Genomic DNA, 25,525 nt, shown 5'->3' on the forward strand with positions numbered 1-25,525 from the left:
TCCATTTCTATTTCAATTAATGGCATTACCTTTTGCACAGATTAGGAGCCTGAGAGTCCTATTTGACTTTTCTCTATTTCTCACATCTAATTTATGATGTAGTCTAGTATATTCTGCCTCTGGAATTCCTCTGAAACCCTCCTTCTTCCCTTTAGTAACACTGTCACTGTCTTTGTTCAGCTTTTCATCTTCATTTTCTCTCAGTTGGATTATGACAGTAGGCTCCTAAAGAATCTTTCTATCTTAATTTATCTTCTTTTAATACGATGTCCTACATAGGTGCCTGGGATTGTTTGTCACATGCTGTGCCTTGACTGGATTAAACTCATAATTACTCACCCATGCCTCTTTCTTTCCTGCCTCCTGTGCCTGATGCTCTTTCTGCTCGAGACTCTGTAATCTGGACATGACAAAAGCCTTCCATATCCATACCTCTCTCAAGGGACTGCTCTTCCCACCTTCCCTACTGCAGCGGGTGGCATAACACCATGTCCCACAGTCTCCAATTCTTCTCCTCTACCTCCAGAAACAACTAACTGGACTATGTAGGGGCATCTGAGCCATGAGGAGGCATTACATAGGCATAAAAAGATGAGCTGGGCCAATCAAGTTCCTTTTCTTTTGGGACTCTCCATGGAGACACCTCATTCTGAGAGAACAGTGATTCGTGGCACAGTGACTTAGTCAGTGAATGCCTCAGGTACGAGGTGGAGGTGGACCCTTCAGGAGGCATAGCCATCCAAAGTTGTGAGGAGGTACAAACATGAAGGAGCAGCCATAAGGTAGACAAAAGATAGGCCAAATGCAGGGTCAGAAATCCACTTGACAGTGAGGAGGGATGGTTGGAAACAACTGAAGAGAATCTGAGTAATGTGTAGGCTGGAGTTAGACAGTGAGCCCCTGTCCTTCAGTGTCAGCTGCCAGATGCATTCCTTGAGGCTGAGTGATTTGGCTTTTCTTGGGTTCCTTTGTATATGCATCCTTATATTAATCCCTTACTTTACCCTCAATTAATTCAGTGAGACTGTTCTTCACAGCTAAAAGAACCGAAGTAAAATGTTTCCTCTAGGCCAGGAGTTCAAGACCAGCCTTGGCACTATGCTTGGTTCTACGTTTAGTGAGACTCCATCTCTGCAACACACACTGTGGCCTGCCATGGGGGAGGGCAGGGGAGGGAGAGCATCAGGATAAATAGCTAATGCATGTGGGACTTAATACCCAGGTGATGGGTTGATAGGTGCAGTACAATACCATGGCACACATTTACCTGTGTAACAAACCTGCACATCCTGCACATGTATCCCAGAATTTAAAATTTAATTTAATTTTTAAAAATGCAAAATAAAAAATGAAATTAGCTGAGCGTGTTAGCGTGCACCTGTGGTCCCAGCTACTTGGGAGGCTGAGGCAGGAGTACTGAGTAAGCCCAGGAGTTTGAGACTGCAGTGAGTAGTGATTGCACCACTGGGCAACAGAGCAAGACCCTGTCTTTTAAAAAATAAAAAGTAAAAAGTAAAAAACAAAATGATTTTCCCCACCCTCCCCGTTTCACCTCAGCTGAAACATCACCTCCTCCAGGAATTCCTTATTATTTGGTTGTACCACCGTTTGCTGCTTACCACTGTCTTAAGTTATAATTATGTATGGTCTTCTCTCTAGATAGGGAACACTGTGAGACTAAAGACGTCGTGACTCACACGAATTTGTATAAATGAAGAAAATGTGATGGGACCTAAGTAGGGTGTGGGGAGAGCCTTCATGGAGAGATCATACTTGGCCTGAGTCTTCCCAAAAGCAATCCCTCTGTCTTACAATACAGCTGTCACCACAATTGGCTTGATGTGGAGTAATAAATGTTAGGTTTGCCTAGACTAATGTTCCCTTCCTGTACATGAAGTATTTGGAGGAAAGAGAAAGAAGTAAAGTGATTTTCCAGAAGTCATACATTCTGACATACGGAGCGCCAGACCAAAAATCAGTCACTTCCCATAATGGGGATGTGCGCACTCACAGAAAGAACAAGACTCTACAGAATGATCTCATTTTCAAGTAAAAGAATTTTTGAGATACAAACATCAGCAATGACAACCACGCCCCATTCCCCAGATCTTGCATGCACACAGGTTTATTATAAATATTTTATTATAAACTCTAATCAGAGCCCAGTCCCTCAGTTTAATAGTCATAGATTTCCGGATTTTGCTTCTGCTTATTTCCCAGGCTTTCTTCCTCTTCTGTCTTCTCACAGACTGGAGAAATCCTTGTCCTTCTAGCAGGCAGGCACACTGCTTTGCGTTTCTGTTGGTTTTTGTGTTTTTCGGACAGAATCTCACTCTGTCACCTAGGCTGGAGTGCAGTGGTGCCATCACAGCTCACTATAGCTTTGACTTCCTGGGCTTAAGCAATCCTCCCATCTCAGCCTCCCCAGTAACTGGGAGTACCCGCTCATGCCACTATGCCCACCTAATATCTTTTTTTTTTTTTGGTAGGGATGGGGGTCTCCCTATCTTTTCTAGGCTGGTCTTGAACTCCTAGGCTCAATCTATTGGCCCACCTCAGCCTCCCAAAGTGCTGGGATTGCAGGCATGAGTCACCTTGCCCCATGGGTTTCTCTCTCTTTTTCAAACAATCCCCTTCATACTGCCTGACATGGATTTTCTGTCTCTCTGGGACTCTAGGTTAGGTATCTCTCAAGCTTTCTCTGATCAAAGCAGTCACAAGCCCTTTCATTGGTACCATAGTCGCACTTTTCTCTTAGGTTTTTTTTTTTTTTTTTTTTTTTTTTGGCGGGGGGGAATTAGTCACATGGTGTCTCATATAATAGTTATTTTTGCACTTCTCTTACTGCATCTATTAGATTGTGCACTTCTGGTGGCAGGCATTTTATGCAACCATCTGGACTACAGTTCCTTGGACTCAGTAAATACTTATTGAATACATGATCTCATGGGGTCATTTGTTTCTTTCAACATCTTGTTTCCACTACTCTCCATAAAATTCATAGATTGTCTAGTACTGACCCCTTCCCTTTTATCTCATAAATACCTTTAAGTGACTATCTGCCACTTATAAAAATATCTAAGGAGGGGAATTAAATGATTTTGACTTTTAATAAGTTGACAGAAAATGTTTTAACCATAGAGATTAAACCAATACAATCACTTTTAATACAAGCTACTCTTTTGAATGTTTGTGGGCAGTGCAGAGCAATGTAATAAATGAATTCAGCCTTCATGGAAGCTAAGTACTTAGTGGAAGAACTAATTCTAATAAAGTCAGAAAACATGAAAATGTGGAAGGAACAGTGATCTAAAATGACTTCCATGAATTCCATAATAAATGTTGCTGAATGTCTGAGTTATTTTGATTTATCTAAAATAATGGTTAAGAATTGGGCTCTCTTGCAGTGGTCAAGGTTAGAATTCAAGAATTGCCACTCACACTGGCTTGGTTGGATTATTCTATTAAGACTTAAAGCATATGGAGCCGTGAGCACAGAGCCTGGCAAAGTATAGGCACTCATTACATTTTCTCTGCTATTACTTTTAGATTGCAAACTCATACAGCTATTTTAAGAGTGTTATATGCCAATGCCACTTGCAGAAAATTTGTAAAACTTAGTTTTTTTTTTTCCGGTGCAATTACTCTTTTTAAAGTTATAAATTATATGTAATTAGTAGTATCAACTAGAGGAGATCAAGTACTGTTCTTTGGGGTCTAAATTAATCACATGAGTAGTTATTCTGTAAGCAGATATTGCATCATACATGTCCAACAACCTCTTAAGGTATTCAGAATTAATAAAGCAGGGAAGACATTAATCAAGGATAGTATCTAGCTGATTTGCATAAATTAATTAACATCAGCAGCTACAACAAGCTGCAGCATAGCAGCACCTGGGAAAACCTTTACTCCCAACGATATAAGGCAGTGAGCCTGCAGGCCAGAGAGAGATTCTGTCTCCAAATACACGCCAAGGTCACCATTTACGTAACACAAGTGACAACACCCAGCGAAATCACAGTAATGCACGGGTCTGTAGGAGGGGCACGTCCAGGAAAATATGGTGAATATAAACCTGTATAGTGAAATCCTTCATGGCTTTTCAGGTGTTTACATTTTAGCATTGCATTGAGAGTTCTGTTTCTTTGCACTGCATTACTGAAAATAAATATTAAAATTTATTGGTTTTATTATTTGTAAATTCAGCAAGTTCCTTTTGTGAATTGAGATTTAAGAATAGGAATGAGGCCAAGAGTGGAGAGAATAGAGGCATCAGTTCTTTCCTCCAAGTTTTATAGAATTTAAGAAAACCAGCTGGGCATGGTGGCTCACGCCTGTAATCCCAGCACTTTGGAAGGCTGTGGTGGGGGGATCACATGAGGTCAGGAGTTTGAGACCAGTCTGACCAACGCGAAGAAACTCCATCTCTACTAAAAATACAAAATTAGCCAGGCGTGGTGGTGCATGCCTGTAATCCCAGCTAATTGGGAGACTGAGGCAAGAGAATCGTTTGAACCTGGGAGGCAGAGGTTGCCCTAAGCCAAGATCGTACCATTGTACTCCAGCCTTGGCAACAAGAGAGAAACTCCACCTCAAAAAAAAGAAAAGAAAAGAAAAAGAAAACCTTTGCTTGCTTAAATTCTTGTGCCCATTTCAAATCCAATCCTGTTCCATTGGCAGACATTACCTTAACTCGTTACGCATTCATTGACTCAACAAATATGTTTGAGAACCTAATAACCAATTGTTACTGTCTTTGATACTGGGAATGCAAAACTCAGGATCCTCAACCTCAAAGTACCTGGAGTCTGAAATCTGGTGCTTCCTGCAATCACAGATTGACAGCTCATGTCCTAAAATGGTGATGCTTGGATATGTGCTACTGGTCCTTCCTAAAGAGAACTTGAGAAGTTTTCAAAGAGAAACAATATTCAGGACCAATATATGGGTTTGACTAGGAGAGGCAAGAAGAGAGACTATTTCAGAGAATGGGGCCACCATGATAATTACTCTTCATAGGTGCCAGAGTTACTGTCTTCTTGCATTAGCTATGCTGAGCTTCCTGCAGTTCTTGATGTTAATTTTATGCAGTCTGTGTTGGTGAGCCATGAGGAAGGACAAGGAGAAGTACAGAAAGGAGAGTGTTGCTCCTTCTATAGTCTTGAATACTCCAGTGCCCATTTGATATTGGCAGATATTTGAACACTGGCTCATTTAACCTGTTTCTGTCATCTCTAGGAGGCGTGTGCTTCTTTATAGCTTGGGGGTAACTGGGAGAACATCATAACAATTCCTACTTCTCCAGCCTACAAATGGAGCCTTTGGGAGAGAAACATCCCAAGCAATGCCTTGGCTAGTGGACACTCTTCTTTGTCCAGCTGGGATCCAACACCAACTGGGTTCCCTTGATGTCTACAAATGGTGGACCTTCTTGGAGCATCATGTGAATAGCCCCAAAGGATTGTTTATTTGGCACAATGACGAGAACTTATTAGTGTAAGGAACACGATTATATTTTCAATTTTAATACCCCTACAAAGCTTCTTCTTAAAATATAATTTATTCAAACTTCTGAGAAGATCACAATTGGGTCACTGTGTATATTTTTCTCTGTTTTAATACAAAAACTGTTAATCAGAGCTTTATGAGGGCCTCTGTTTATGAACAGGGATGGGATGTGGGAATGCTGTGGGGATACTTTCTTTTCTGGCTAGGGAGATGTTACTATTTTAAACATTACATCTTAAAATGTGTGGGATCTGGTGTGTTTCCTGCCTGAGACAATGCTTATTAATTGCCCTCTGTCTTTTGATGGTAAAAGTCTTTAATTTGTTCTGGTAAATGATGAAATGGCATATGGTCCATCTATTTCTGGAATACCGTCCACGCATTCTGGTTACCCTTTGGTCCTATCATCCTTCTCCAGTGAATTTCCACATGTATTGGAATACATGTTTTAATCTGGAGTACGTTTTAAGAATAACACTTTGTATTCAGTGACCAGTATGCAGCAATGTCATTTAAATACTGAAATGTTGGCATTGTTTGGGTATAACATAAGTTTATAAAATAACAACTTGATATTTATAGGGCTAAATGTCAGAGGGGAGTCGTGATTTCCTTCACAGGATCAGAGAGGTCTTTAGCAAACCAGGGAACATACGTGATTGAATGGAATTTCTGAAGTCAAACTTGTCTGCCATTATAATCCACTTTTCAGTGTAGGTGGAACACCTGTAGCAGAAGTTAAAAAAGAAATGTATTTGTGTGAGCCTCAATCCTATCTCTCCTAGTGGAGTCAAGGCATAGCATTTGGTGGGGAGAAGGCAAAGTGCTGTATTGGAAAAAACTTAGGCTTTGCCATCACATAAATTTAGATTCACTTAAAGAAAAATCCCTGAGTAGACAAAACCAGCTGGGCCTCCTAAGTAGCAGTCACCTCGCTAGATTTGCAAACATAAGCAAAACTTAACTTGAGCTAATTCTTATAAATGCCTATATAAAAGAAAAACAGAACGTAAGCTAAACCAATCACAAACAGCCAACAAACTTATATAACTAGGGACTCTCCAGTAGGATAGACCAAAGAAGGCAACTGTATAACCGTAGACTGTCAAATATGTTCTTTGTATGACTTCCACATTCTCTCTATAAAAGCCTGTTTCTTACACTACTTCAATGGAGCCCCAGAACCACTTTTGGTTTGGAGCTACCTGATTCGTGAATTGTTTGTGCACATAAACTTTAAAATTTTACTATTCCTCAGTTTACCTTTTCAACAGTTCCAATTCTGGTCACACCGTTTGCTACCTTACGAATTGAGGTCACTTGTTCAGTTTACTCAGACTTTGGTTTCCTTAAGAATACCTATCTCATTTGATTGTTGGGAAAATTCAGTAAGTTAATACACATGAAATCTTTAGGACAGTAGCTGACAAAATGAGTGCTAGTTAAATAGTTACTATTGTTATTATTAGTGGTAATAGCTTTAAAAATAAATTCTCACAGGTTTTTGAGATTATCAAATGCGAATAACCCAACCCATGCCAAAGCGTTCAGCATAAACCCCAGGTGACAGAAGACTTGGGTTGAAGAAGAGTGTGGGTCAAGTTTTCAATGAATCAGAGGAACCATGAGGTTAGTAGATGATGCAACAGGTAGGAGCAGAGGGTTCTTAAATAAAATGGATAAATTATAGGTAATTTTTAAAATACTTAGATAATATAATAATGGATTCACAATACAAACTGGGAAAAATTCCAGCCTCATTTTCTCATCCTAGGGTTCAACTAGGGTGAGAAAAGAACATTTAAGTAGGCAGCAAGGCAGTGTCCATAGAGTTTCAATAAAGGCAAAAGATGGATTTTGCTTATAGAGAAAGTTTGGACCATGTAGAAACTATTTTTTTAATTTGTTTTATTTTTATTTTTTTTGAGATGGAGTCTCACTCTATTGCCCAGGCTGGAGTGCAATGGCACAATCTCGGCTCACTGCAACCTCCGCCTCCTGGGTTCAAGCGATTCTCCTGCCTCAGCCTCCCGAGCAGCTGGGATTACAGGTGCTCACCACCACACTCGGCTAATTTTTGTATTTTAGTACAGACGGGGTTTCACCATGTTGGCCAGGCTGGTCTTGAACTCCTGACCTTGTGATCTGCCCACCTTAGTCTCCCAAAGTGCGGGGATTACAGGCATGAGCTACTGTGCCGGGCCGTAGAGACTATTTAATATCATTGAAAGAAATTCTAAAATGTGTAGTGCAAGGAGAGGGATTTTTCAGGAGAGAAGAAACACTGCCGTCAGTGAAACTCTATCCTAGGGCTTACATCTCCATGCTACCAAGGCTATGAGGCAGAGTCAGTGCAGGCAGCGCAAGGTTTTCAAAGAATTGCTGCTGGCTAGTCTGCTGGTAGATGGCAGTTGCTAGCCTTGTCTTTAGGCACTCTCCTGGCTTTCCAAAGGCCCTGCTTACAGTTCTTCTAGAAAATCTCTAGAATGTTCCACATTTGCCTCTGTCTTAACGTTCTCTTGGTTTTCCCCACTTTGATTCAAAGAGTCTCTGGCTCCATATGTAGACTTCTATCTGGATTTGAGTTCTCCATAGTTTTGACCGTGTTTTGGAGAACATAGGAACTATTAGTGAGAAATTATTCTGACACATGTTAATGACACAAAGACAGATTTCATATACGCCACTGTAGTACAGGAGAGGGACTTCATTATGGATCTGAGTTCAATTCCAAATACAACAGAGACAGGTGAGGATTTACAGCTACTAGGCAGAATGAGAGACCGTGGATAGAGAATTACTGAGAGGATCTTAATTAGGGTTGGGGGATGAGGAGCTTGATGCTATATTGAAAATGGGTGGGGGATTCTGATTAAAATTTGGCTAAAGAGGGAGTCTTTGTCTATACAAGTATGCTTGGCTTTCTCTGTTTTGGCATCTTACCTTTATGCTGGCAGAGAACCTCCTGCCCCACCTCTTTATTCTATCCTCCAGCCTTCATTCCTGAACTTCAGATTCTTGAGATCCACAACAGGATCATTCTCTACTTTCTGTTTGAAGTCATGCAGTTGGAGCAGGTGATGGTATCAGGATTCAGATAATTTACATTTGAGTTCCAACAGGAGCTCTTAACACGGCCTGCACATCAGACACACCTGGGGTCGTTTAAAAGACACACCTGGGGTCGTTTAAAAGACGCAGCCAACAAATAGAAAACAAGAGTCCTCTCTATCTGGCCTCACCTCAGGTCAATTATATCTGTATCTCTGGGGTTGAACCCAGGCATTCGTTTTTTGTTTTTTGTGCTTTTGTTTTGTTGTTTTGTTTTGTTTTGTAAAACTTCCCTAGTGAGTGTGATAAGCAGCCTGCTTTGAGGAGCAAAGACACGGAAGACCCCTTGCTCAGCACCCGATGGTTATCTCCGTTTGCTGTCATACTGGGACCACAAGCAGTAAATAGAACAGGACTGGTGATTATTGTGAGGCAGGTACTGTTTTTCTCAGAAGAGTTAAGTGATTTATATAAGATGATAGAAGGAGCTGAGAGCCGTCTCTCTCTGATATCCGAATCAACGCCGACTCTATCCTTGAAACAGCCACAGAAATACTACTGATACTACTGAAGGTAGGAAGCATTAAGTCTCTTTTTTTTTTGAATATTGTTCCATCCTAAATGGTTTTTCTTTGTTACATATTTAGTTTCCTTTCTTCTGGATATGTTGTCTTGCATTAGGGCCCACAGATGTATTATGAATGGCTTAACAACTTTATTCTTCCAACTTTTCAGATTGCATTTTGTATAGAAAAGCGATCCAGATTTGATTTTAGTTTCCTCATATTTCCTAAATGACTTTATCAAGCAATCTGCTTTCCAGATTTGCTTTTATTTTTCTCATATTTTTCTAAATGTGCTTATCAAGCAATCAACTTTTTGCCTCCCATATGCACTGAACTATATTAGAAAATAAAATATTAAAACCAAAGAGCAGAAAGTGCAGATTGCCAAAAGATTAAGGTAGTTTTAAAATGTGCTTGTTTCCCGTATGAATGAATGGAGAGTTAGTATATTCAGTACAAACTGTGTTTAGAATATTAATGCACAGAGTTTTATAACATGCTGTGTATGACACATAAAGTAATTATGCAGTGAGTACTGAACAGTCACATTCCAATGTATGCTATTGACATCTTTTTCTTGTTTAAAAGTGCAAAGTGGAAGCAGAATATCAAACAAAATAGTTATTATTTTATGCTAAAAGATTGAAATGTAAAGACGAACGGTAATGAAATAAGCATGTGATTAAAGCTAACAATGAAAGTAAACACTATATCCAAAGATTTTGCTATTTTGGTGAACTGGATATATTTTCTTAGTGATTTCTGATGATTATGTGTGAGAAAATTCTATTAGCCAACATATAAATAGAGCCAACTTGTTTGATTCATTGTTTAGCTGGATCTTGAATACATTTAGAAAGGCCTTTTATTTAACTGATTTGATGAATCTGATGATCTATTTTCCTAAAAAAGATTTCAGAGGGGACAACAAAATATAATCACTAAGTCTTAAGAGCAAAAGTAAACAGATTTAATACTTTACCATAGGAAAAAATGTTGTTAAATTTTTCATATAACTGATTGATCTAGGATTTCACTTCAAATAAATCCTATCTCCTAGATAGTCATATGAAATTATCTGATATTTCAAAACAACTTAATTCATTTAGGATTTAAGAGAAGCTAAATTTATTGAATCATGGGAATAAAAGGAATCTCATCTAGACAGTTTATTCAATTTTTTGACATTACAGATCAAAAAGATATGTTTAAGAAGCTATTCTTTGTAATCTTGTAGCGTGTGGTTCATATTACATTTTGACACAGTGCCTATTTGTTTTTTTCATTTTAAATACTCACGCCCCCTAGCAAACTCTCGGTTCCAATAGGGCAGCAAGCATGTTCTGTCTTTATAACCCTAGTTTTTATAACAGTGCTTAGAAGAGCAATAAAGGAAGCTTAGAAGATCAGTGGTGCTTAGAATCTGCTGAATAAATGACTTTTGAATTTTTATTTTATTTCTGTTCTCTTTCAAAATATTGCCAGTGAGAGAGGTATCCTGGTTTCTATGGCTAACCAATTGTAGATTTTTTCTTACATTTAATCAACTATTCATTCTGAATTGGAGAAAAAGAAAGATTTGACAGATATATATATATTCTAACAAGATGTTGTATATATGGCAGTAGTACAAATGCAGTTTCTGGTATGGGTGAAATTATAGCCATATGTGTGCCTAATCAACTTAAATCCTGCCTGTGAAAAGTGAATCATGTACTCTTATTGTTGTTTCACATGTATATATTCATATATCATTATCTGGCTCTTTAAGTGATTCAGATATTATGATGAATCAAATGGGAAGTGGGATGAAATTTATCCTTGCTTAGTAATCTTAACCACATAGGAAGTTCAATCAATGCTTTTTTAGCGTGCAAGGGGAAAAGTTAAAAAATACTCAAAGTACTTTATAAAATAGTTGTTATAATAATACTAATTATAAATCACTCAGACCTATGTATGGAAAGAGCATAAATAAAGTTAGATGGGCTCTTTATATTAACACCATCATATTAACTCAGTATGAGTTTACGTATATGATTGAGGATAGTTTTAAAAAGTCACTATGTAAATGTCATATACCAGACATACTCTTTGATCAGTTACTAAGAGTAATGAGGTGAGAGTATGATAAACTTTTATAATAATATTTATTATTATGACAAAAGATCTTTTGAGATCTTTTGTAAAACTGTGGTGACTATGTTAATAATATATTATATTCTTGAAAAATGCCAAGAGAGTGAATGTAAAGTGTTCTCACCACAAAAATGATGATTGGGAGTTAAAGCATATGTTAATTAGCTAGATTTAGTCATTTTACAAACATATTGTACACTGTAAATATATACAGATTTATCTGCCAATTTACAGAAAGAAAACAGGTCAATTGAAAAATGGTTATTATTAGACAAAAAGCTGCTTGAGGGCAAAACTTATAATTACATATCCTTAGTGACTGAGAAGTAACTGGTGCATAGTAAGTCCTCTGCCACTGGCTGAAATTGTTGAACCAAATTTAAATAATTGGATCTATAATCATGTGTTATTTATTTATTTAGAGATGGAGTCTTGCTCTGTTGTCCAGGCTGGAGTACAGTGGTATGATCTCAGCTCTCTGGAACCTCCGGCTTCTGGGTTCAAGCAATTCTCCTGCCTCAGCCTCCCGAGTAGCTAGGATTACTGGTGTGCACCACCACAGCCAGCTAACTTTTGTATTTTTAGTAGAGACAGGGTTTTGCCATGTTGGCCAGGCTGACCTCGAACTGCTGACTTCAAGTGGTCTGCCCGTCTTGGCCTCCCAAAATGCTGCGATTACAGGCGCTCGGCCGCCATGAGTAATTTAATTTCTGAAACTTTGTTACACATAATAGAACTGCATTTATAATCTTAATTTTTTGTGGCTTAGAAAAATTTAGGAAGAAAGCAAACTGTAGCAATGTTTTACATGTATTTACTTTATTTCAGTGGGAATACTGATCATCACTGTAGGATCATAATTGAATAATTTATCTTTTTAAACATTCCCATTTGAGAGAATTCTGGTTCATTCATTCAGTCAGTCATCCATTTTTTGATTTAATGAGCACTTATTGAGTAGGTACTTCTTTGAGGAAACTACTGTAGTGGAACAAAATACTAAACTGGATCAATGAACTGGAAAATACAACAGATCCAAATATTTTCCTCCCGTCAAAGAGACCTTTATTTCTTTTTAGAAGACCATGCTGCCTATAGGCATATTGGACACAAATAATTCTTGTTTACAATGTAAACAATATACTTTTTGAAAAGAATTTAAAGGTTCTTGATATTACAAATTGTGACTTTTTAAATCAAAAGTCAATATATCGGTAGATAAATATCTATTTTCATAAGAAATGACTTGAAAAACATTTATTTCACTATAAGACTTGAAATATAAACATAGTGATAATTCATGATGTTGCTTTTTTTTTGGTTAGCATGAATATACACACTTATGCTTGTTCTCATTTTGGGTGAGTGATTCTAATAGTATTATATATTCCGTATTACTTTAAAAGCATTTTGTCAACATATTGTAATATAACATACAATGTATTTTTATATATATTTTTCTAACTTAGTCATGCTTTTAGTTTAATAGCATAACATATTTTAAGCATATTTTAAACTATAATTGGTAGAGGCAATTTAAAGTATATATGTTTTAGTATAAACATGATCATACAGCAAGCATATTAACTTGGGGAAAACATGCAGAAACACAAGAAGCTATCATTATTTTCGTGAAGCCATAATTTTGTTATTTTTATTTTTATAAATATAGAAGAAAAAAAGCCCTGAATGGTTTGGCAATCATGTGGGGATATAATGTACGTAGTAATGTTACACGGTGTAATAGTTATTATTTCTTGATGGTTCTTCCTTACTTAGACATAAATTCCAATGTAAATCGGTTTGCTTGGGACAGTTCTAGTTGATACTTGTTGTGCCTTCTAAATTGTTAAGAGCATCTACTTGTATTTTAAAAAGTGACCTGCTTTGGATGATTAAATATGTGGTCACTGCCATCACAGAGCATTTTGTAAGAAGGGTTGTTTGTGAATGAACTAGTTGTGAAAGTTGACAGCTCCTCCCAGGATTCCTAGGAAGCCTGACGTGACTGGTTACTATGGTAACAGAGTACTATGTGAATACACATTTCACACAGTCTCATAGCATCATACATGTCCAAATCTCCCTTTCAGTCTTTCTTGTAAATGGTGATCTGGCTTTTACTTGGTTACTCTCTGTGACCAAATAGAAACTACGACCTCCCTCTGCTTCTCATCTGTATTTTTCAGTGCTTAGGAAAGAGGGTGCAGCTGGAGAAACCATATAAAAAACAATGCAGCTAATTGTTTCCAGTCAAGAAACTCCACCAGGTCTCATCTTCCTTCTTCCTACTTCCTTCTACATCAGTTCCCGAGAGCCTGGGATTTTGACTTTTTTGTTGCAGCCTCTGCCAGGTCCATCTCCATGGAGTGAGCAAAACTAGAATCACCCTCAGGAGGCACTTTGGAAACACAGTCCTCACATTTCTGTATTACCGTGTCGAGTGATTGTCATGAACTTGTAGTGACTGGGTATTAAAGTAACTAGGCTTTCTGCATTGCTCAGAGATGTATTTAGCCCTCCAAGCCCTTCAAATATCCTTCAAACCAGTCCCCGTAATGAAAATCCTGTATATAATTTTCCGGATTTGGAAAGTAAGTCTACTATACATTAAAAATTATTTTCCCATGGTTTTATTATACCGTAAACTTTTTGAAAATGCAACGACTGTGTCCATGGAGAGAAGATTCTGTATTTGTTGCATTCCATATTTTACCGAGCATTGTGTGCTGTTGTTGTAACAAATCATAATATGATGGCTACACTGGTTTTGGTATTTGAATAACTGATATGACACATTACATCATATCTGTCTTCTCATTATCTTCCTGACCGAAGCATTTACCTTCTGAACTACTACTATTTTATTATAAATAATTTTTACAAACTATAAAATCCTTTTACAGTTTATACTGTAATGAGGACTTTTTTCTGATGAAAAAACATTGAGTAGGTAGGTCACATTATCTAAGAATATCCTTTCTGATATAAAAATGAAGAGTTGGGTCTCAAAGGATTCAGTGCCATTGCATCATCACTGCCTGTGGAACCCAGACATTGCACTACCCATGGGCCTAAAGTCTAGACCTCCAGCATCAGAAAGGGTAGGGCACTGCCAGCTGGGCCTCACTATGCCTGTGGAGGAAATTTGGACACCTTTTCCATTTCCGAAAGGCTTTGATTTTCAGATAATTCTTTTGCAAGGAATGAGATATGTTTACCTTAACATATGTATGTATGTATGTAACGTATGTATGTAGCTTAACACGCATTCATTTACATTTCCCTGTGGGAGCACACAGAAGAAACTAACATTTCCTTTCATATGATGACCCTTGAGCTCTTTGAATAGAGCTGGCATTCAGTTTCTTCTCCCAATCCTCCTAGGAATGTTTTGAAGGCCCTGGACTCATCTTCAGTCAGGGAGGGAGACTCTTCCCTTTCAGACCCAGGACATTATGCCTCTACTATTGCAAGCAAAGACACCACCCCTTATTTATTTCCTGGTGCCGGTAATCCCACAATAGTGTTGACTTACACTGCTTTTGAAATCAACCAAGCCCTACACAGTCTATTGTAATTACTGTAGTTGAACTTCCTTTAAATGTGTGATTAATTTTGTGACCCCTGGAACTCCATAGAAACCTAGAGACATAGATTCTTTGTAAACAAATAATGATATAAATAAAGATATCTCCTTGACCCCAGTGCAGTACCAGTTTTCTGTCCTATACTATAATATGGATTGGTAAAAAGGTAGTGGTGGAAGTAGTGACAGAATCCAAATCTGATGCAGACTCATGGTTCAAGAATCATTAAAGTATGTTTTGTTCTTCCAGCTTCTCGCCTGGATGTCGGTTAACTATTGAGGGTACAAAGGCAAGATAGGTCTTTGGGGGTAATGAGGCAGAAGCAATTTTAGCTCCTGATGGGAGGTAAAAAAGAAAGAAGCTAAAGAGAAAATGCACACCTTAATAGAATAACTCAAAAAAAGTTATGGAGAGTTGTGTGAGTAATAAACAACTCATTCAGAAAGTTACTTTGGCTTAGAAAGTACCTAAGCAGCCTAATTATGTAGTCATTTCACATCTATCTTATGTGAAATTGGCAGTACCAAACAAACAGCTTCTCTTTTTTTCTTTTCTTGTTCCAGGTCTTTGGAAAATAGTCCCTTTTTTCTCTGATAGATTTAAATTATCTCTTTTGTTGAAATTTATTTGTGTTACTGCTTTTCATTTTTCAGCAGATTTTCTCATTATTCGTTGGTATCAAAGTGTCAATAGATCCTGAGAACAGGGTACACTTATGTCCTGTTTATGTGGTGCGCATTAAAGGGCTTTATTTTTAAGTCAACTTTCCTCCACATTGTGAGTGGCATATGTATACCTATTGCTTGGTATTTTGAGTTTTAAAATATTTAAGCAAGAAAGCCTGAAACTAATTAAATTCCAGTGGTTTATTTATTAATATTAATTTACAAGCTTGTAGCTTAATCAGTATCCTGCTTTCTTTTTTTTTTTTTCTTTAAAGACTTGGCATAATTTTACATAACCTTGTGATTGCCTTGAAAAGGCTGTAGTGTTCTTCCATCATTAGATGACAATTTTCTTTTCTAGTTTGATAACTTTAAGTTCTCAAGTCAGTAAGCCTATAGCGAGCCATTCATTGAAGGGGTGTTCATTGTGAATAGCATGGCCAATTAAATGAGGAATAATTGGTTTAGTTGAGCACCTTGCAATTCTTCTCTGGTTTAGAATACTGCAGAAACTCGACGGTTCTTTCTCATGCTGGTGTGTGATTTTGCTTTCTTTAAAACCTGATGTGCCTAAGTACATTTACCCTACCAGTAGATGGTTTAATTTGATTTTAATGATATTCTATTGGGCTCTATAAACTGTACTGAAGCCAGCTCTGCCATGCTGTTAAAAATGTAATCTATTCTATAATGGCATTAGGTGATAATGAAAGCAGATATTAGAGACATAACCATTTTCATATTTAATAGAGAAGCAATGTGTTCTAGGTAATGAAGTTAGGACTTTAACATAACATTGTAAGCACATGTTAACTCTGTATTTTGGAAGGCTGTCTTTTAGATCTAAGTAAATATAATTCAAAATGTCCCTATACTTGTTTATCTGTTAGGTGCTGTCTTGTTTTGTTTTACACGTAATAACTGCCAGGATCATTTATTTGGCAGAACCTCAGAATAAAAACAACCCAAACCAACCAAACGTACAACTAAGAACTAATAAAATCTTTGAAGCTTGAAACTGTAGAAATGAGGTAATGTTTTTTTTTCCTTGGATAACTACATCCAATCTATTATTTGAATGGCAAACAACTAAGCAACATTTGTATGCTTTCTTTTGTAGTAAGGTGGAAACATTTTTCATCAGTTTTTCAACTGTTAGTTGGAATATTTGCGATCACTTTAAAGTGTGACAGTAATATGAAGCTCCCAAGATGACCAGCAGCATAACCTTTAGCCTATTTGTGTTCATTTTAAAATATGCTTTTATTGAATAATTAATATGTCTAGGCACTTTAGTGTGAAAACTGGAAATGTCTCCTATCCACTCCAGTGTAACCAGTGTAAATAGTTTCCTGTGTATCCCTCTATACATTTTCTATCATATATAAGCATACATGTAATAGATTTTTTTTCAAAGAGACAAGATCTTGGTATGTTGCCCAGGCTGGAGTACAGGGGCTATTCACAGATATGATCATAGTGCACTACGGCCTAGAATTTCTGGGCTCAGACGATCCTCCTGCCTCAGCCTCTCAAGTAGCTGGGACTACAGGTATCTGCTATTGTGCCTGGCCTAACATTTTGTCTTCTAAAAATTATAAAAATGAGGGAATTGTACTATGTGTACAGTTCTCCAACTGGTTATTTCATAAACAATGTACTGTGCAACCTTTTCTGTATCAGGCACATATTTTATTTTTTTTCTAATGAATGCCTAGGATGACATTGTAGGTGTGAACTTCATGCTTAATTTTAGTTTGTTCTTGGTTGTTTTCCAATTTTAAGTTTGAAGTTAGATGCAGTTACATGAACCAAGTGAATTCTGTTCTGGTTTTCCTACCTCTAAAATGCCTTTTGTCATTTGTTCTGGTATCTTCAGAGATAAACAAATACATTTTGTAGGCAGACAGAACTACATACAAGATTTTCTTTTTCTTTTTAGCTTATTTTTTTTTCTCAATGATTTCTTTATCCTTGGAAATAATACAATGTAATTCTTCAAATATATAGCTGACACATGCTTTCAAACCAAGCCATTGCAGGTGAGACTGACCTGGAAAACAGATCCAAAATCAAAGTGATCACATCAGTTAAGCACAGAATACACCCTCTTACAGCGAAAGATGTTCAGAGCAATTCATGAGTATGAAAGACAAAACATGGTTAGGTTAAGGATTAGGAATAGATGACCAGGTTGGGGAAAGAAAGTTAATATCTTACACTCCCCACATGATATTCTTGTGTTTTTCGCCCTCCAACCTCCTATAAAATGGCAGCACATAATTTAGGCAATCAGTTCTGTCTTTGATATGAGAATTGGACTGGGATTTAGGAGACCTTGGTTGCCCTATTCAGCTACTATCAAAGCCAAATAAAGTTGCATGAGCATGACTGTAGCAGAGAATGAAAGAGAATGGAGTTCAGGAAAAAATTAGGGCCGAATTAGATAGGAAATAAGGAGAGGGGTGTGTGTGTGTGTGTGTGTGTGTGTGTGTGTGTGTGTGCGCGCGCTGAGAAGTGAGGAGACTGGTTATAATGTTATACAGTAAATCATTTTATAGAAGAAGATTAATCTGGGAGTAAATTGCAAAGCCAAAGGATTACATGACTAGGCTAATAAGTTGTGTTTTTTTGTTTTGTTTTGTTTTGTTTGTTCGTTTTTGGTAACTGAGTTCTGAAGTTGATGAGAACCCAGATTTGTATGTCATAGCAGTAGAAACAGAGAGGGAAGAGTTTGAGAGTATTCATATTAAAAGTTGAAAACAGCACATTGTTGGTTTGAAAGATGGTTAAAGAGCTTTAATTTCCTAATTATTTTGATGGATGAGAAGGAGGGAGGGGACTTTTTTATCAACTAGTTATGTCCTTTTGAAAAACAAGTTGTTTTTTTTTTTAAGATCTAAATTTTAAAACATTACATCCTTTTAAAACATTAAGTTTTTGTTTATTTAAAGAGATAAGTTGTTATGAACAGGATGTTACTATGAAATTTTTTGAAGATTGTGTTTCTTTTTCTTTGCCATAAAAATGAATATGATCATATTGTGGATAATTGTCCTAACCATAATTATAGCTCTGTTTTCTAGGGAAACAATGAAATATATTCTTGGAAGAAAATAAGTTTAGAAAATACTCGTTAATCTTTCTAGTACAATTATATTCATTATTTATTTTGCTTTTTAAATCAGTAAATTATTAGCTACTGAAAATTATAATTACTGCCAATGAATAGATAAGGCTTTACATATTCAATCATTTAATTAGTGATTAACTACTTTTTTGACTTTACAAGTAAATCATTCAGTTTTGGAAATTTAAGTCAACCACTAAATATTAATATTCTTTGTAGAATTTTACATTGTTTCACTAAGACTAAAAGTGTACCTAAGATTGGCTGTTGTGAAGTTTTAAAAATGTGTATTCTTTTATTTTAAAATATATTAATATTATGTATTATTAGGATATGAGCAAACATGTTTCCTTCAATTTTTTTTTAACCATGTATGTAGTCAGTCATTACTAAGAGAGAGTGAGTGGGGAGTTGCTGCCCCATCCCTTTATCTGTGCATACCACTGTTCTGAAGATACTTTGTTGATGACATATATGAGCACGATATTTGGACAAAGAGCCTATTTTCTGATCCTCTAGCTAATATGCATATATATGAAAAAATAAATAACATTCAGGTGTGTGCTGTCTTTTGTTCATGTTCAAAGCAGTCTCAAGGATTTTTTCACAGGGGTGTTCTCCTGTATATACTTGAGGCCACCATCAGATTTTTAAAGCCAGGCTTAGAATAGTGACTATAACCAGGTTTATCTTCTCTTTTGCATTCATGGTATATTGCCTTCTAAACTGTACCCAAATTCTTTATTAGAATCACTTTTAACAAAGTACTCCAAGCTGTAACCTTCAGTTGATGAATCTTGCTCTTTGGAGAACTATTTTTATTCATGCCCTAGACTATTACCAAGCAGACAGCTTGAAGGCAGTCCATTGTCCTGATAGGCTAATAAAATCAACATTCATACCTAGTTTTCCTAAAGTATGGGTATATGTCATTATCCATTCATGGTTTGCTTTTCATACTTTTCATATACATCAAGCCAAATGTCTGGGGCACAAAGATGTCCAATATTTTCTTAATCTCAAGGAGCTGATAATTAAGTGTTACAGGAGAAATTATCGTGCAGTTAGAATAAAGCTGTTAGGTATAATGTGGAAACATGCTCTAGGGCATAAAGGGAAAAAATGGTGAGAGTGTTTATACACTAAACTGCTATCATCATTGGAAAACAGCTGCTTTTAAACTGAATAATTTCTTCAGCAATCACTAGATAATAGTTAAAATGAAAGAACCATCTCTTTAGCCCTTATTACATGCTAGGCACCTACAAATATTTAATTGTCAAATATCTCTTTAAAATTAACCTTATACCGAAGTATTTTACCTTGATTAAAAAAAGCTCATGAGTCTTTTCTCCACTCAACAAATCACAATTGTATAATGTTATGAAGAACTCATGGATTAAATGTTTGTTACGTTGCTCAGCATACATTTTAGTGTATTTTGCTTTTCTGAGAAGGTGTCGTACCTTGTTTTCATTTAATTTCTATAGCATATACACTTTGTGCTTAAGCTGTCTTTGTCTGATTTGCATTTGAGGAGCAAGCTATGTTAGCACTGTGAGCCATTCTCATTTGCAACTCAATAATTTTGACAGTGCTTCTAAGTATGTAGACCTGTATTATAAATGTTAGGGGAGGTTTAGAAATGTAATGGGAGAGGCGGTCCCCATTTTTATCCTTTGTGTTACTTATAATTGGCTGACTTTTAACACATTCATGGGGTGTTTTATACGTGGTCCTGCGTTTAGAAATCAAATTCAGATTTTAGCGATTCCTTTATTAGCATTTTCTTTCCTATTAAGAATTTGAATGTGCACATACCAAGTCATTTAACCCTGCCTAAGCATCTTTTATCATTTAAAATATTTGATAAACTTATCAGACACCTCAATCAATGTTTTTCTGAACGGAAAAATGACTTAATATTAATCTTTACAACCAGAAATTTGGGGAAAGCTATGCTTGCATTAGTTGGAGACCTCCCATGCTTCAATGTATGTTGCTTGAGGTTGCCTTAGTTTGTTGGATAGCCAGGCCCCTCTTTGGATTCACTGTATGCTTGTGATTAATGTAATCTCACACAACTTCTCTATTCTTCATCAAAACTCAATGTTTTAATGAGATATGCTTTTCTGTTTTGTTTTATGTTTCTATGGTTTTCTAAGTTGGTTAATGAAAGCTTTTAGTCTGAAGGAAGGGAAATGCCTGTGGGATCAATGCTGAACCTCTGTGGTCCCTACAGTTACTTTTTTTATCGACTTTATCAGAAAACTGAGTGGATCATGGTAAATTCTCCACTGGTTTTGTTAAAACTACCAGTGGACAGTGAAACACATGGAGTAGGCTTGAACCTTAATTGAAATCCAACATCAAGTATTTCTTATTATACAGTCTGTCTTTTTTCCTTTTGGAATTTCTTTTGTCTGTTACTGTGCTATGATAAGCTCATCTGCAATTTCAGCACTTGGGAAGAGATATTTTACAAAGGAGGGGAGGATGCAAGAGGAATGATAAATGGCAAGGAAAACCACTCACTCTTAATGCTTTTTGTCGTAGTCATGTCCTCTTGTCCTGTCAAACATACCTTTTCTGCAGTGAATTCAACTCTTGTTATGTGGCATTGTCATTTTACAAGGGAAGACTAGCCAGAGAATTTCTGATGGATGCCAAGGAGATGGAGTGGTACTTTACATTTTGTAGGTGATTGATAGGTTTAGTGTCTTGTATCTAGAAAGTGGACACACAGAGTAGAGCAGCTTATTTGAGACTCTTCTTCCTCCCTCCATGGCCAAGGAAATTATAGGAAGCATTCCATTAGCTGAATGGTTCATAAATATGTGACAGTTTTTTTGTTGGTTGGTTGGCTTTTGTTGTTTGATACTAATGGACCAAGAAAAAAAAAAGCAAATTTTTATTTTGAATAATGAGGGTGAATGAGTAATATGAATAATATGGTTCTTTTCTGTAGCAGATTTCAGATAACTTGATTTAATTGGGAGTAACATATTTTCTAACATAGAAAAAAGAATATTGAGTTTCCAGTTCAACATGGTAACATGAGCAAATATGTTTATCTTTATACCCTCCTGAATATCTCACTAAGACTAAAATAAAAGGGAAAAAAGGATAGAAACATACATGAATAAAGAGGATTGGAGAGGAGATAAACGTCAGTTAGAAATGCTATGAATTTATCGATAATATAAATTAGAAGGAGGGGTTTCTAGAGCAGAAGAAGTTGCATACCTAGTGCTTTCAGGGGGAGGTGCCAACAAACAGGAAGCAAAGTGATGATTCAGAACCTGGGAGAGGACAGCAATTGGCAATGTGAGGAAGTACGGAAGCCAGGTGTGAAATATGGGACTAAAACAAAGAAGTTTGTTCAAAGTCTAAGTAGGGGATATTATTGTTTTGGTATATGTTATAGTTTTGCTAAATTTTATAAATGTTACTATATGTTATAGCTTTCCCTGCATGAAAAGACACTGACTACCAAAGTGCCCTTACTGTAGTCAGAATGAGGTTTATTCTATGGAGACATTGAACTTAGAGAGGTTCCATACATTGGAACACCATGCACATCTGAGGATGGAGTCTCACAATACACAGTGAGATATCCCATCAATTATTTCCTATAGCATTGGCAGACTGGCCTGTAACTATCCCCTCACGCATCTCTACACAGATTAGTGAAAGCTAATTTTCTGGAGAAACTGGCTCCAGAGGGAGAGATGGTGACATTTGAAGAGTCAGGTCACATTTGAAAATCTGTTCACTCTGCAGTGAAACCCTTTGGTTGACAAGCTGCAGCCCTCGTGCATAGTGTTCCTAGGCTGTTTATTTTCTCACTTGGAAATATATACAAGAATCACTAAGTGTTTGGAATGTGCTCTGACAAGAAATAAAGAGGCCACAAGAAGGGGAAAAACCCACTAAAAAGTAAATTGGGGAAACTAAATTATAGGTATGGATCAGAAAAAATGACTTAAATAAGCAAGAGAGAATGTTAACTTAGAGAAACAAAAGAAAAGTTGCATCCACATAAAAGAATGTGATGCTATTCCTGTCAGAACTATTGAAGAACAAGAGAGACCTTGTGAGAACTAAAAAATTGGAAGCAGGAGTAAAATAAAGAGTAGAAGCATTTGAACATTAAGGGTGTATCCTAGAAAATAGAACAAGTAGAACATATAGTATCCAACTTATGCTGTTTTCAGAAAAAGAGCAGAACAAATAAAATAAAATGAATTCTCAAAGTAATAAAATTAAGTACCAGGACTGAAGGAAAGATGCTTCCACATGCTGAGTGCATTGCCAAATTAATGAAACATGGGTAGAAACACCATCGCAACATTTCAGAACCCTAGGCTTGAAGACCAGACCACAGAGGCCTCTAGATGAGAAGAATTCATGTGTTGTATATGAAGGATTAGGAATCCAAGTGACATCGGATATACATGCAGCATAATGGAAACTAGAAGTGAAAGAAAATCGCAAAACAATAGCTGTTTGACAGCTCTAGGGAACAACAAACCCAAATTGGAGCATGAGCACTGAGGGCTTCAGGAATATAGATCAAGTGATATCTTTGATCGTATGAAAATCCATGCTGAAAGTGGTTTGAATGTTGGAGAATTTTGGATTCTAAGCAAAGGGGAAAAGGACAGGCAACTGTTAAATCCAAGAAAAATACAAGGTTTTACAAGAAGGGAAATATCATAATAGACTATTTGGCTTATCAGAGAAAATATGTACTCATAATAATGCAAATACTGCCTAATACCTTTAAAAAGTGAAATTTTATATTTGTTCCAGAATAATCGACTCTTAGGAGTTACACATTTCCTTGCCATTATTAAGGAGTAATAAATTACCAACTATATTCTTTTAACTACATTTTAAAGTTATTCCCTTATGTGTATAAATTTTTTAAATATTTAGCTATTTATTAAAGAAAATGCTCAAAGTAAAGGAAAGGGCTTCAATTCATTAGAGTAAAACAAATAATATTAGTAAACGATTGGAATCAGAATGCTTTGAGAGGAAATGAATTATCTTGTTAATGATAGATATTTCAGAATTTTAAATGATATTAAGTATATGGACTAAGTGGTATTGTTTATATAAGAATATTGTGACTTTCACAAATAGTGATAACCATCTGGGAATATTTCTTCTGGAAAGTAGTGTATATATTATGTATATGAACATATATATATATTATAATGATATTCTTTTGATGATGTGATGGATTCACTTTGGGACTATAGCCACAGAATTATGTAGTATAGCAGTTAATTGATTAGCAGTTTATTAAACTGCAAAACAAAATTCTGTAACTTTCTTTTCTATTCAAATACTAACGCTTTAAAAATAAGAACTGGTATTCAACAAATCTTCATGGCAGAGTACAGAGTGATTTTTAAGACAGGTGAAGTATTGTGTTTCTCATTGCTAATTCAACTAATTTCTATTTTAACAATAGCAGTTTTTAAAATTGCAATGCTTTTTGCTTTTTTCTCTAATCAACACCATGCTGGTTATAAACGAAAAGGTTCACTTAAAATTGTTTTCTGCAATATGCGTGATTGTTAATTTCCAGGTCAGCATCTAGTCTATCAAAGTTTCATGGGATGATAATTTATGGTTATAATGGATAGTCTATTTAAAACTATGATGAGGTCACTCTGTCTTAAGAAGCTGAAGTACTGTATCCCATTCTCTCACTTACTCAGAATTGCATCCCGTTAGTTTGCTAATTTCCCATCTTAAGGACTGTGTTTTGTTCAAATAAAACTTCAGCATTCCCACTGCCTAATTTATTGCTAGTAGTTCACATTCATCAGTTGGGTGCCTGATTTATTAGGCAAATCACATTGCTTGCTTTCTTCCCTTCCCTTCCCTCCATTTTCCTTCTACTGCCCTCCTTACCAGGTGGAGGAATGATTTCTCTTTCCCAGGTAGTGCTTTCTTCTGTTATTTCTTGGATTTGAGGGCTCTAATCTTATCTTGTGCTGTATATAGTGCAGATTTTAAGTTTAACTTAAAACCTTCCCTGATTTCAGTGTCCAGTATACTATTTTTAAAATTGTAGTTGAATGAATTTAGCACATTTTCCAGCAATAACAATAGAATCAGAGATTCAGAGAAGTAGGGTTGAAATGGACCTTAAAATGTGTTTAAATCCTTCAAGTTCAAATAAAAAATTATTTTTCTTAAAGCAGGAGCATTTATATTTCTCTCTAGAAAATATCAGTCAATGCACTCATCTAATAAATAAAAGAAGTTGCATCACTAAGGCCCTGCCCCCAAATGCTCCATATCTGTGAGCAGACTAGACAGCAAAATACAAGTTGCCCCTGATCTTTTACCAAGAATTCTCAGCCCATTTCAATATCTACTGAGGCCAGCATTAGCTGCCTACTGTATGGGCTTTCTGATGGGGTTACATCTAGTAGCGCAGAACTTCTCAAACTCTCTATGGTGATGAATCAATCTTCCTCTTCCTCCCCTTTTCCCCCTCCTCCACCTCTTGCTCTCTTTTTTCTTCCAATCCATTGCAGATTGATTCTTTCATAAAATACAGCTAAATTAATTTATAAAATTGTGTAAAAAGACACATAAAACACCTGCCCCTAATTTTTATTACTAGATCTAATAGACAAGAAAATGTTGAGTTGCTACCAAAATTTCTAAGTTTATTCTTTTTAAAAACTTTTACTTTAAGTTCAGGGGTACATGTACAGGTTTATTACATAAGTAAACTTGTGTCATGGAGTTTGTTGTACAGATTATTTCATCACCCAGGTATTAAGCCTAGTAGCCATTAGTTATTTTTCCTGATCCTCTCTCTCCTTCTCCACCCTCTAATAG

General features: G+C 36.4%; 1 protein-coding gene across 2 annotated transcripts in view; it reads left to right on the forward strand.

Annotated features, from left to right (window-relative positions):
• GPC6 (glypican 6) overlaps positions 1-25,525 on the forward strand; it is a 1,173,136-nt gene that overhangs the window by 68,412 nt on the left and 1,079,199 nt on the right. The window lies entirely within an intron of this gene.

The sequence above is a fragment of the Macaca mulatta genome, chromosome 17 (genome assembly GCF_049350105.2).
Source record: "Macaca mulatta isolate MMU2019108-1 chromosome 17, T2T-MMU8v2.0, whole genome shotgun sequence".
NCBI classification, from domain to species: domain Eukaryota; kingdom Metazoa; phylum Chordata; class Mammalia; order Primates; family Cercopithecidae; genus Macaca; species Macaca mulatta.